Source organism: Meleagris gallopavo, chromosome Z (genome assembly GCF_000146605.3).
Source record: "Meleagris gallopavo isolate NT-WF06-2002-E0010 breed Aviagen turkey brand Nicholas breeding stock chromosome Z, Turkey_5.1, whole genome shotgun sequence".
Lineage (NCBI taxonomy): Eukaryota > Metazoa > Chordata > Aves > Galliformes > Phasianidae > Meleagris > Meleagris gallopavo.
The window spans coordinates 7,818,203-7,828,383 of NC_015041.2; the positions used below are offsets into that span (position 1 = coordinate 7,818,203).

Here is a 10,181-nt window from a genome sequence, read left to right on the forward strand (position 1 = left end):
TGCTGAGGAAAAAAAAAAAAGAAAGAAAAAGCCTCTTGGCAGCCTCAAGCTGTTTTTAAACGAGACAAATGCCTCGGGTGCCTGTCTGCCAGAGCCTCCAGCTTGCACATCGAGTCCCTTTTTAGCATGCTTCTCCATGCATCTATATCTGGCTCTGGCTTCTTGCTCAGGGAACGTGACCTCATCATTGTTTTGGTATTTCCAGTGATTCAGCCCCGGTCCAGGGCAGGGAGGAGTCGTTCCTGGTGCGGACGGACGGGTGTTTGTGCGTTGCTGGAATTCCAGCATGGTGCAGCCCCAGCCCTTCCGCTGTCTTGACAGCTCTCCTGCAACCCTTAGCTGATGCACTGCATTCCTGCCTGGCAGATGGCCTGGGCACAGCTGGGAGAGGGACATGAGCTCCTGTGTTGGGGGCTGGTAGGGATCACCATCTTTGCAGCGTACCTGCCTTGGTGAGGGTGAAACAGAGAGCAGTGTGCCTGGGGAAGCCACAAGGATCTCTGCTTTATGGGTGGAAAATGCACAATGCTTATTACTATTTCCAGACCGTCAGCGTCTCTTAAGGACCTGAACTTCACCACAGCTTCAAAAAATTGGTGAGCATAATGATGCTTGTTTCACAAGTGGGGGAACTGAGGCAAGGGGCTGGGTGCTGGGCTGCTGGAGGTTATTTAAACCTAACTTGGGGAAGTGATGCTGATGCTGCTTGTCATCTCTTGTATTGGCTGAGTTTTCCACTGAGTGTGGACAGCAGGTCAGGCAAATTTTTTAGAAGGGCAGTAAAGCTGGTGAGGGGTCTGGAGCACAGTCTTATGGGGAGCAGCTGAGGGACCTAGGATTGTTCAGTCTGCAGAACAGGAGGCTCAGGAGAGACCTTATTGCTCTCCACAACTACCAGACGGGAGGTTGTGGTGAGCTGGGGGCCAGCCTCTTCTCCCAGGCAACTTGCAATAGGGCTAGAGGGAATGGCCTCAAGTTATGTCAGGGGAGATTCAGGAGAGATGTTGGGAAATACTTCTGTGAAAGAGTGGTCAGGTGCTGGAACGAGCTGCCCAAGGAGGTGATGGAGTCACCATCCCCAGAGGTGTTCAAGAAACATTTAGATGTTGTACTAAGGCACATGGTTTAGTGGGGAAACGGTGGTGGTAGGTAGACAGTTGGACTGCATGATTTTAGAGATCTTTTCCAACCTTGACGACTCTATGATTTGAAGTTGAATGGTGCTTCTAAAGCAAGACAAGGCCAGACTGTACACACATCTTCTGTTGGTACCACTTTCTTGCATCTCTCCAAGTGTGGTCAAGCATAGGGGACAGCTGCAGTTGGGATTCCTCAGCCAAATTCAGTGCTCATAGTCGGTTGGGGATGCTGTAGGGCTCTCTCTTGCGCCATGGGAAGATTGCAGTTGCTGCAGATGGGCTAAGCTTTACTGCAGCCATGATATGAATGCTCTCAGCTGCCTTATTTGAGCCTGGGTGGCTGTGAGTAGTTTTAAAGCTGTTCGGGATCATCTGGTGTTAGCTACCCCTGACTGAGGCCAGCTGGGCTGCAGAAGTCCAGCAGAGTTGAAGATATGACTTCTGTATTGTCTTGCTTCATAGTGAACCAGTCTGTCAACATGCAGGAATAAATTGCGAAGGCTCATCATGCGGGGAGAAGCAACTCCTGTTTGGAGCCCATATTGATGAACAGGGCTTTGGAGACTTAAGTTCTGGACAGATTTTGTCCCAGACAGATCTGAGGACTGGCTCCTGGCATAATATTTTACTGTTATTACATTGGGAAGTTTTCTCTTTGTTTTTGTACCCAAAGGCTAGGAGAGCTCATCCTGAACTCAGTTGTGAGGTGAGGGAAAATTTCTGCTCAGTGGAGGGAAAAAGCACAGAGCACTTTCACCTTCCTCACTGCAGCCTGAGGAAAGGGTACCAGCAGATGCTAGGAGTGTCTACAGCACAGACGTCATTTGTTACCAAACTCTGTGAACTCCTTGTTCTTTGTCAGTGCTCTCCCAGGTCACTTATGTGAGCTGTATGCCTGTCTGGCACCAGGCATAATGAAAATAGGCCATGCTTGCCGTCATATGTATCCTGTAACAGCTCCTCAACCTCTCAATGAGATTTTTTCAGTGTTAGTTTAACGGGCAACATCCAGAATGTGCTCAGTCTCTCTACTGCTGGTTCCAGCTGTGTGGGCAAAGCCCTCAAACCCTTCAACACAGTGCTTCTTTGCTGAACAAATCGCTATAGCCCTCTTTCCTTACTTGGTGTAAATCGAAGTGTGATCCAGTTGATATCCTGAGATGGGAGGGAAGCAGGAGGTGCCAGAGGTGGAGAACTGAAGGAAGATGACAAATCCCACTGACTACAGAGTCTGTGTGCATGTGGAGTGGCACTGAGAGTGGTCTGCTGGTCCTACATAAGGATGGAGCAGTGCTTTCCTTCCCAGCTATGATGGGCTGCTGAAACTCTATACACCAGAGAAGACGTAGGACTGGTGTGTCTTATGTAGGTGGAAAATTACTTAGATCCAAGTTGCCTGGCATTGAAAGAGCTGCTGTGGAGCATGGAGGTGGGGTCCCCTTGCTCAGGGCTGCTTTGCTCTACGGCAGGCAGCTGCCCAACCACCCAGCTGCAGGAGCGCAGTCCCATCACAGTGCCTTCTTTCTGAGCTTGCTCTAAATGGCTTTCTGTAACATGAGCTGCATTTCTGCCATAGTCCCCTCCAGAGTGCATCTGTATTTACAGTGGGGCTTTCATTAGCAATCTGGCCCTTGCACTGCCAGCAGCCCACAGCTCTTGCTCGTCTCTCCTGCCCACACACTTGGTGAGCAGCCTGGCACTGCTGTCCCCAAGAAACCCCCAAGCCAGCTCCCATCTGGAAGAAGCACTGTGTCATTGTGCCCTGATATTCTACAGCAACAGGAGAGCTGCCTGCAGAGACCCTCACAGCCAGGCTTGCTGATTTCCTGATTTGCTTCAGGTTATCACCAGCTCTTCGTGCTGCATTCCTCCTGCTGCTCTCATGCAGTTGCTGCTTTGCCTGACTCCCAGCTGCTGCGCTCTGAGCCCACAATCTGGAGAGATTGTATCTGTCAAGGTAGGAGCTCATCCCTTCTGTTTGTTGTGCTAAAAGTGATGTGACCAGTCCTGCCCCATTTGTAGGGTGTGCTTCAATTCATAGCACCTGTCTGGTTTTATTCTCTGTTCGGTGGCTATGATGAACACGTAGCACGCTGCTACATGGAAAGGAAATGCATGTCTCTATTTTATTTTACCTGATATACTAGGAAATCGACTCTGGCTCCCTTCTCCTCCAGCCTGGTGCTATGATACTCCAGAGCTCATTTCTCTTCTCTGCTCCTGTACAGCATCCTCTGCATTTTCTACAAGTCATGTGGTATCACTGCTTTCTCCAAATGACAGCAGGGTCACTTTGAAAGTAGAGGGCAATCAGAATGTGTCTTGGTAGAAAGGGGGAGGAGAAGGAACTCACAGAAGGCAAAAATCAAGAAAGTTCAGTAGGCACAGAAGTGGTGTGAGAGAAGGCATCCTTACCCTAGAAAATAGATGCAGGGAAGATATTCCGAATAGTCTCAAAAGGCTGTTGTTTTTCTTCCTTCAGCCCCTCAGGACAAGCTGTTTTGCTGTGGTAGGGCTTGAGGCTATTGTTGTCCATGTGGTGGAGGACAGTCAGCTTGTTGGTCTGGTGCCCTCTCCCCAGCCATCCTTGCTGGCATTTAGTGTCCACCACTGTACTCCTTCATTGGGGGTCACCAAAGAACTGTTTCCCTACAGGAGCCCGGGATAGAAAAAAATGGGAGGGCAACATTTTCTTCTGTCCTGGATGTATCTGAGTACAGCTGTTCCCTTTTTTATCTTCAAGGCAGCTGATGTGTGCCTACCAGTATGTGCACAAGTCATTCATCTTCCCCATAGCCCTTGTACCTGGGCTTCCATACCATCTTGGGGAGAGTCTCCTAGAGAGGATAGACTAAGTTTTCAGGCCTCTGCAGGCAGTGCTTTCCTTCTGAGAACTGATCCGAAGAACAGACCCTGTTTTATGGCCCCTAGCATCTGCAGTTCTTGAGCACTGAAGAAAGAAGAGGGTCCTCCTCAGCACACCCCACCCTGCTGCCAGTGGTGTATAAATAGTGCCCACAGCATACTATTTTGGGGACAAGCTCTTCCCAGGATTCATCCAAAGAGTTATGTGAACAAATGTTAAAAATAACGCTGAGCCCTGCCCAAATGCTGGCGTCGGCTCAGGCAGAGTGCTGGGGGCTCCTGACTGGGGGCTGCAGGATGGGGTCCAGAGGGCCTTCCAGTGCTTTCTGCCTTGCTAACCACAGAAAACCCTGACCATCAGCAGATCTGCTGGTCACCAAGAAGATGTGGGGCTTTCACTTCTATTTAGGTTATTTGCGCCTGAGCTTTCTCTGCACATTCTGACCATTATCTCTGGCCCGATAGGAGGTATGCAAGATGCCAGGAGGGCTTCGCCTGCTGCCAGCTCCCTGCCACTGGACAGATCTGATGCCCTCCAAAAAGTCTTCTGCTGTAGCAAGAGCATGTGTGGAAATGCTGGCTCTAGAGTTAGTTTATCCTGAGTTGGTTATGGAAAACGTGCAGATTTAATAATATCTATGATGGATTAATGCCTACTGCTCCAGACATCCTTGCTAACCGTATAATCACAAATGTATCTTTTAATGATGTGGTTGGTGGCTATATCTAAAAAACCCACTGCAGACTGGGATACATGTTCCTTGGGCAGCCAGCATAGTCTGCACCTTCCTGCTGAGGAGCTAGAAGCTGTAGTTTGTTGTCCTCAGGCCTGTTGCTGGTCAGATCCTATACCAGGTGTGTAATTCTTCTGCTCTTGTGCTGCTGGAGCATTGGCCTCTGCTGTTTTCAGGCAATGGGCCAGAGTGGCAGACCCCACTGTGCCACTGTATATGGATCCCAGAGCTCGCTTAGGAACGCTTCTTTAAGCATCTTGTGCTCAGCGAAGCACCGTCAGAAGAAGTCAGAGATGCTGCATCATGTCTATTCTTCTGCTCTAATATGAGAGGTAGAAGTTACCCTCTGTGGGACTGCAGCCATCATTGCTGTTATGTGGCTTAATGCGTGGAGCTCTGCATACAGAAAGAGGAAAAGAGCTGAGTTGTCTCCTGGCTGCAAGCTTAGGGCTTAGTACTTGGGCTTATCTATTGGCTCTGAGTTGAAGGCAGTAGTGTCATGGACAGGAGTGATCGTGCTTCTGTTTCAGATACTGGGGTTCAGAACTACAGCATCAATCCCTCTTGAAAGCTCCTTGGCCTCCACTGCTGCACGTCCAAATGTATCTGTGCTAGTTTTGTCTTTGTAGGGGAATGGTCAGACATGCCTGTAGTCTCCGAGTACTTTCCTTTCTGAGGGGCTTGGTTTATATTAAACTAATATGGAAAATTGCTATGAAAGCAGTGGGCGTGCAAAAACTGCTGAGAAGATCATTGCTCCTGGGCCCTCCATGCTTCACCTCCTCCAATATGGAAACGCTAGCACTGGCAGATGTTCCCAGGAATGGGGTACAATGTTATAACATGGTGGCTGGGAGTTTTCCGTTGCACTCATAACTGGTGAGAGTACAGCAGATGCTCATGTTCTGGTTTTGACTGTATTATCTACCTTCTGCAGCTCTCACTTGCCATCTTCCTTTTCTGGCCATTTAGCTGCGCTTCTCTTTTCTTTACTGTGTGTTGAAAGCCTCTTGCTGAAATTATGCACAGTTTGGACTATTTTCTTAAGTGCATATTGAAACTACAGGCTTCAGAATTGTCTGGATACACACAGAGATTAAAAACACATTTCTGTTTTTTCATGTATTGTGAGGGAAAATAACCTTTCTGGGCAGCCAGTCCTTCATCAGGGACTTCTTGCTCCTCTGCCATGTCCAGCCAACATATGAAATCTCTGAATCATCATCACTGATGTTTATTATTAGGCCTGGGTCAAGGCTCTGTGATGAAGCTCCTGAGGGCTCTTTCAGGTCTCTTTCCACTCTGGTATGCTCTTGGTCTCATAGCTGGAATGCATCTGGGATGCATGGAGACACATGATTTTGTTTGCCATCTTTAAGCACCTCTTTGCTATCTGTGCCAGAGCCTCACTCCATGGCTTCCAACATGGATACTTCCACTTTTCTGAAGTGCTGAGATTTATCCACAGAGAACATCACAAAGCATTGTGCCCTGCCTGTTCAGTCTGTCTCACTTTAGGATTGAGACCCATTTCAGTCTGTCCAAAGCAGCCTAATCTTGATGTGTTTCTCAGGAGTCTCCTGTGACCAGGTCACGGGCAGTGTGTGTGCCTAGGCGTTGCCTCCACTAACTTTTGCTTTCTATTTTAAAGAACATATCAGGGTTTCCTCCCAAATACAAGTCTCTTTTACCACCCAGTATTTCCTTTGCTATGGGACTCTTTCCATTCTGAGCGGAATTTTTGTGCAGTGTGTGGAAAGTTTCTTCCCAGTTTTGGCTCTACGTGATGGGTAAAATGAGTCTGTGGAGGAGGTAGACCTCGCACAGTTGGCCACACTGCAGCCAAATGCTGCAGATTGGACTCTTCCTCCTGATTTAGCATATACCTGTAAGCACACAAAACCACAGGGTTGTTTAGTGTTGGGCTGACCTGACATGGAGTCCTGTTTGTTGACTTGCTTGTTGACTGTCCAGTGCAGCCTGCTCTCTTAGATGGGAAGAGGTCATAATCACCAAAGAGAAAGTGAGGAGAGTTATCAGCTCTGGTCATGGGTCATCTTCAACAGGACAACAAGTTCATGAGGAGAGCTAATCCAACCAGTGAATTAGCTACTGGATCTGCTGGCATGGGATGCCTTTATCTGGTCCATCTTCACTTGTGGAGTTGCTGCATCTTTCCAGAAGTAAATTTCTGTTTCTCCAGGGATTCTGCCTGAGTAAACTGATCTGGGCTTTTAATCCTGCATTAGAGGCTTCCTCTTTCTCTGAGTCAAATAGAAATCATACAAGAATAAGTCCTCCAGATGCAAGTCCATCTCCCTAACATGGCATAGTTGATTCAGGCAGTGCCATTCTTCATGTTTCTTTGTTTCATCTCTCGAGAACCTCCCAGTGATTGGAATATTATTGCTGCATCCCGTATACTTTCAGCCCAATCTTTTCTCTTCTTCAGTGTATCCTGATGTCATGGCACACTGGATTGGCCAAGATCCTAAGATGGACATTTCTTTGTCAGAGAACCCAGGAAAATAAATTATTTCCAATTTGTCATACTAAGTGCCTGCAAAAACTGTCAGGAACGCATGCCTCTAAATAAGTAAAGCAAAGAGCTTCTGAGACATACAGCGCCAAGCTGTAATAAGTTGTAATAAGAAAACCGTGCTTATCTTCTGACTGCTGTGGTGTTCTGGGTTGGGTTTTTTTGTTTGCTTGTTTTTTGTAAAATAATAAATGTTTTATCTGTAATACCTGCTGTTTGACCTAAACTTGCCTAAGGGGCAGCCCCTATTCTTGTTGCCCTGGGATATGGAGCATGGCTTATTAACTTCTTCTTGGCAGCAGCCTTTTATGCATTTCAGAACTGCCTTTTTGTATCCTGTAGTTTTCTACAGACGACTTAACTGCTTGCTTTGCATTTTACTTCTTTTATTCATTATCCTGCTGTCTTTGCACCTTCTACAGTTTGTCCATATCTTTGCCAGACTGATACAGAGCTGGGGCACATACCAGTGTAGGGTAGAGAGGAAGGATTACTCCATGCCTTGCATATGTCATGTACTCATACAGCCCTACATACTGTTTGTCTACTTCAAAGCAAAATGCCACTATTACTCAAGTTCAGCCTGTGATCTATGGTAACCACAAATCCCTTCTTAATGAGCAGGTCATGCATGATGATTATGGGTGAGGATGTGCAGGCTGTGCTGCGTAAGGTGTCATGGTAATGGTTATAATTTATGTTAATTTGCTGTTTATGTGTTGACCTTACCCTTCAGCTAACAGTATTGGTACCATGGTACAGATAAAAAGACATACACTCTGTTTCAGATCCAGTGGGTATGATGCACAAGAGGTAGATGGAGGTCTGCAGGATTTAGCTGCAAGCCTGCAATATGTAGACTTTTTAGCATATGTTTTCAGTAGCACTCTGTTTGCAGATCTGTTCCCTCTCTCCTTTACAACATTTCAAAGTACTGGTGAACAGCCTTTGAATATACCTTCCATGGTCTCTTTTAATCAGAAGGTGGTTTGCAAAAGCCAGCAGTTACTTAGAGATTGTTTTGCTTGCCGCTAAAACATAGCAGTCTGGGGCAGGTAACACTGCAGAACAGCACTGCACCTTCAGTTTGGGTGGGAAATGTACAAACTTAGGACAAAAAGCAGTATAACCAACCATAATTAGTATCATGCGTCTGTAATAAATCAGCTAGTGGTTGTGTGCTCCCCGGGTTCTGTGGTAAGGGTGGGAAGTTCTGAGAATGGGGAGATCTGCCGGCAAGCTTTGTGTTGAGCTGGCAGCTCTGATTGCGTCTTTTGCTGTAGCTCTGAGCAGCAATAGCAGAGAAGTGCCTAGGCATGCGCAGAGGGAGGTGAGTGTGGGTTTTCTGTGTGAAGCCGAGAGCATTCTTTGTGCTTGCTGTTGCCTTGGAAAACTGGAATATTTATGACTCAGTACTAAAAGAGGCTTTTTCCATTCTTGGATGTGGCCTCTTCCTGCATCCAACAGGGTTGTTTTTCTCCTTTCCTGCTTGCCATGCTGCATCCCACCCATTTATAGTCTCTGAGCTGACTTGTTTGCAGTACAGTCACCCTCACTTGGAGTCATCCCCTGTGGAGGGAAGAGAATGTCACTTCAGTTTACATCACAGGAACCAGAAGCAGTCACCTTTCTCCAGCAATGCCCGCTGTGTACACAGCTTAATATGGTTGTGCTCAGTATGTAGACAGTGAACCATCTTAGAACTGCACAGATTCAGCTCAGCCTTGTAACTCCTCAGCTGCACAGTTGGAAATAATACCATTTTAATTTGATGTCAGGATACAGACCAATGTATGCAGCAGAAGTGAGGCTACCAAATTCCCCAGCTTCAACATGTGATGTAGTATGGCAGCTTAAGGTCTTCCTCATGGTACTGAGAAAGTACTAGGTTACATTGAAAATGTACTATTTAAAATTCATAAGGTATATTTTACTGTAGAAACAATTGTTCTTATTTTTGAAAATTGATTCTAACAGAAGTCAATCCACTAACACCTTCATATCTGTGGTTCCCAGGGCTGCTCAGAACAAGCAATTGATTGCCAGATATGAAAATATATATGTTTTTGTAACAATACTCTTTATAGTTCCTTTTGTCAATGCTTTCATTGGTCAGAATTCATATTCCACTCAGTGTATCATGAATACTTGAGTGCTTGAAGAAAGAGGGTTGCTGTTACAGCTCGGCTCCTGCTTCAGACACTTTGAAATCTCCAGGCTGCTTCAGTTACATCCAAGCTTTGCTTTAATCCAAGGTTTACAGTCTAGCTTTATGAGCTTTGTTTATCGGATTGAAGCTGAGACTTCAGACAACAATTCAGGAGCAGCTCTACTGTTTCCCTGCCCTGATTTCCCTCTGTCTAAAAATGTTCACCTATTTCCTTGTGCTTCTGCATGGGGATTCCTGTGTATCAGGGCTGAAAGATGGACACTGGCATTCTTGAATCAATTCTTCCTCCTTCAGCTTTCAGAGAGATTTGTACCTCCCTCTTGCTCCAGAGTCCTTTGTGTAAGATGTTGATAGCAGCCATTTCCTGGAAGAACAGTATGAACATCCTGGATTTTTGGCCTGGAAGGGACTGGAGACAGACAAGCTGATTGTGGGCTGGGTTTGGATTTCCGTAGCCATCTCAGTATTGTTATGTGGAACTCAGCCCAGCCCTGTGGGAGCCATGCCAGAACTAGCCCTGTCTGGTAGTTGTGACTTTTTATGGAGCTTGTGACTACCTCTGTGACTGGGCAGTAAAGCATCAGCCACTAGCAATATGAAGGGTTTGACCTTAAAACAAAAAAGACAAAAATCGCTTTAGTAACTTGGATGAAGGATCCACCTTAGCCCAGTATTTATTTACAAAGAGGTTGCAGGTTGTCAGCTAGGCAAGCAGACAGGGTATCTTCTTTTTC

The 10,181-nt window shown here is 46.6% G+C and overlaps 1 protein-coding gene across 1 annotated transcript in view; it reads left to right on the plus strand.

Annotated features, from left to right (window-relative positions):
* The first annotated feature begins 2,756 nt into the window (after positions 1-2,756).
* Positions 2,757-10,181, plus strand: part of RUSC2 (RUN and SH3 domain containing 2) — a 46,363-nt gene continuing 38,938 nt past the window's right edge. Inside the window, 1 exon segment of the mRNA XM_019610336.2 lies at positions 2,757-3,096. The gene's annotated coding sequence lies outside the window, so the exon portion shown is untranslated.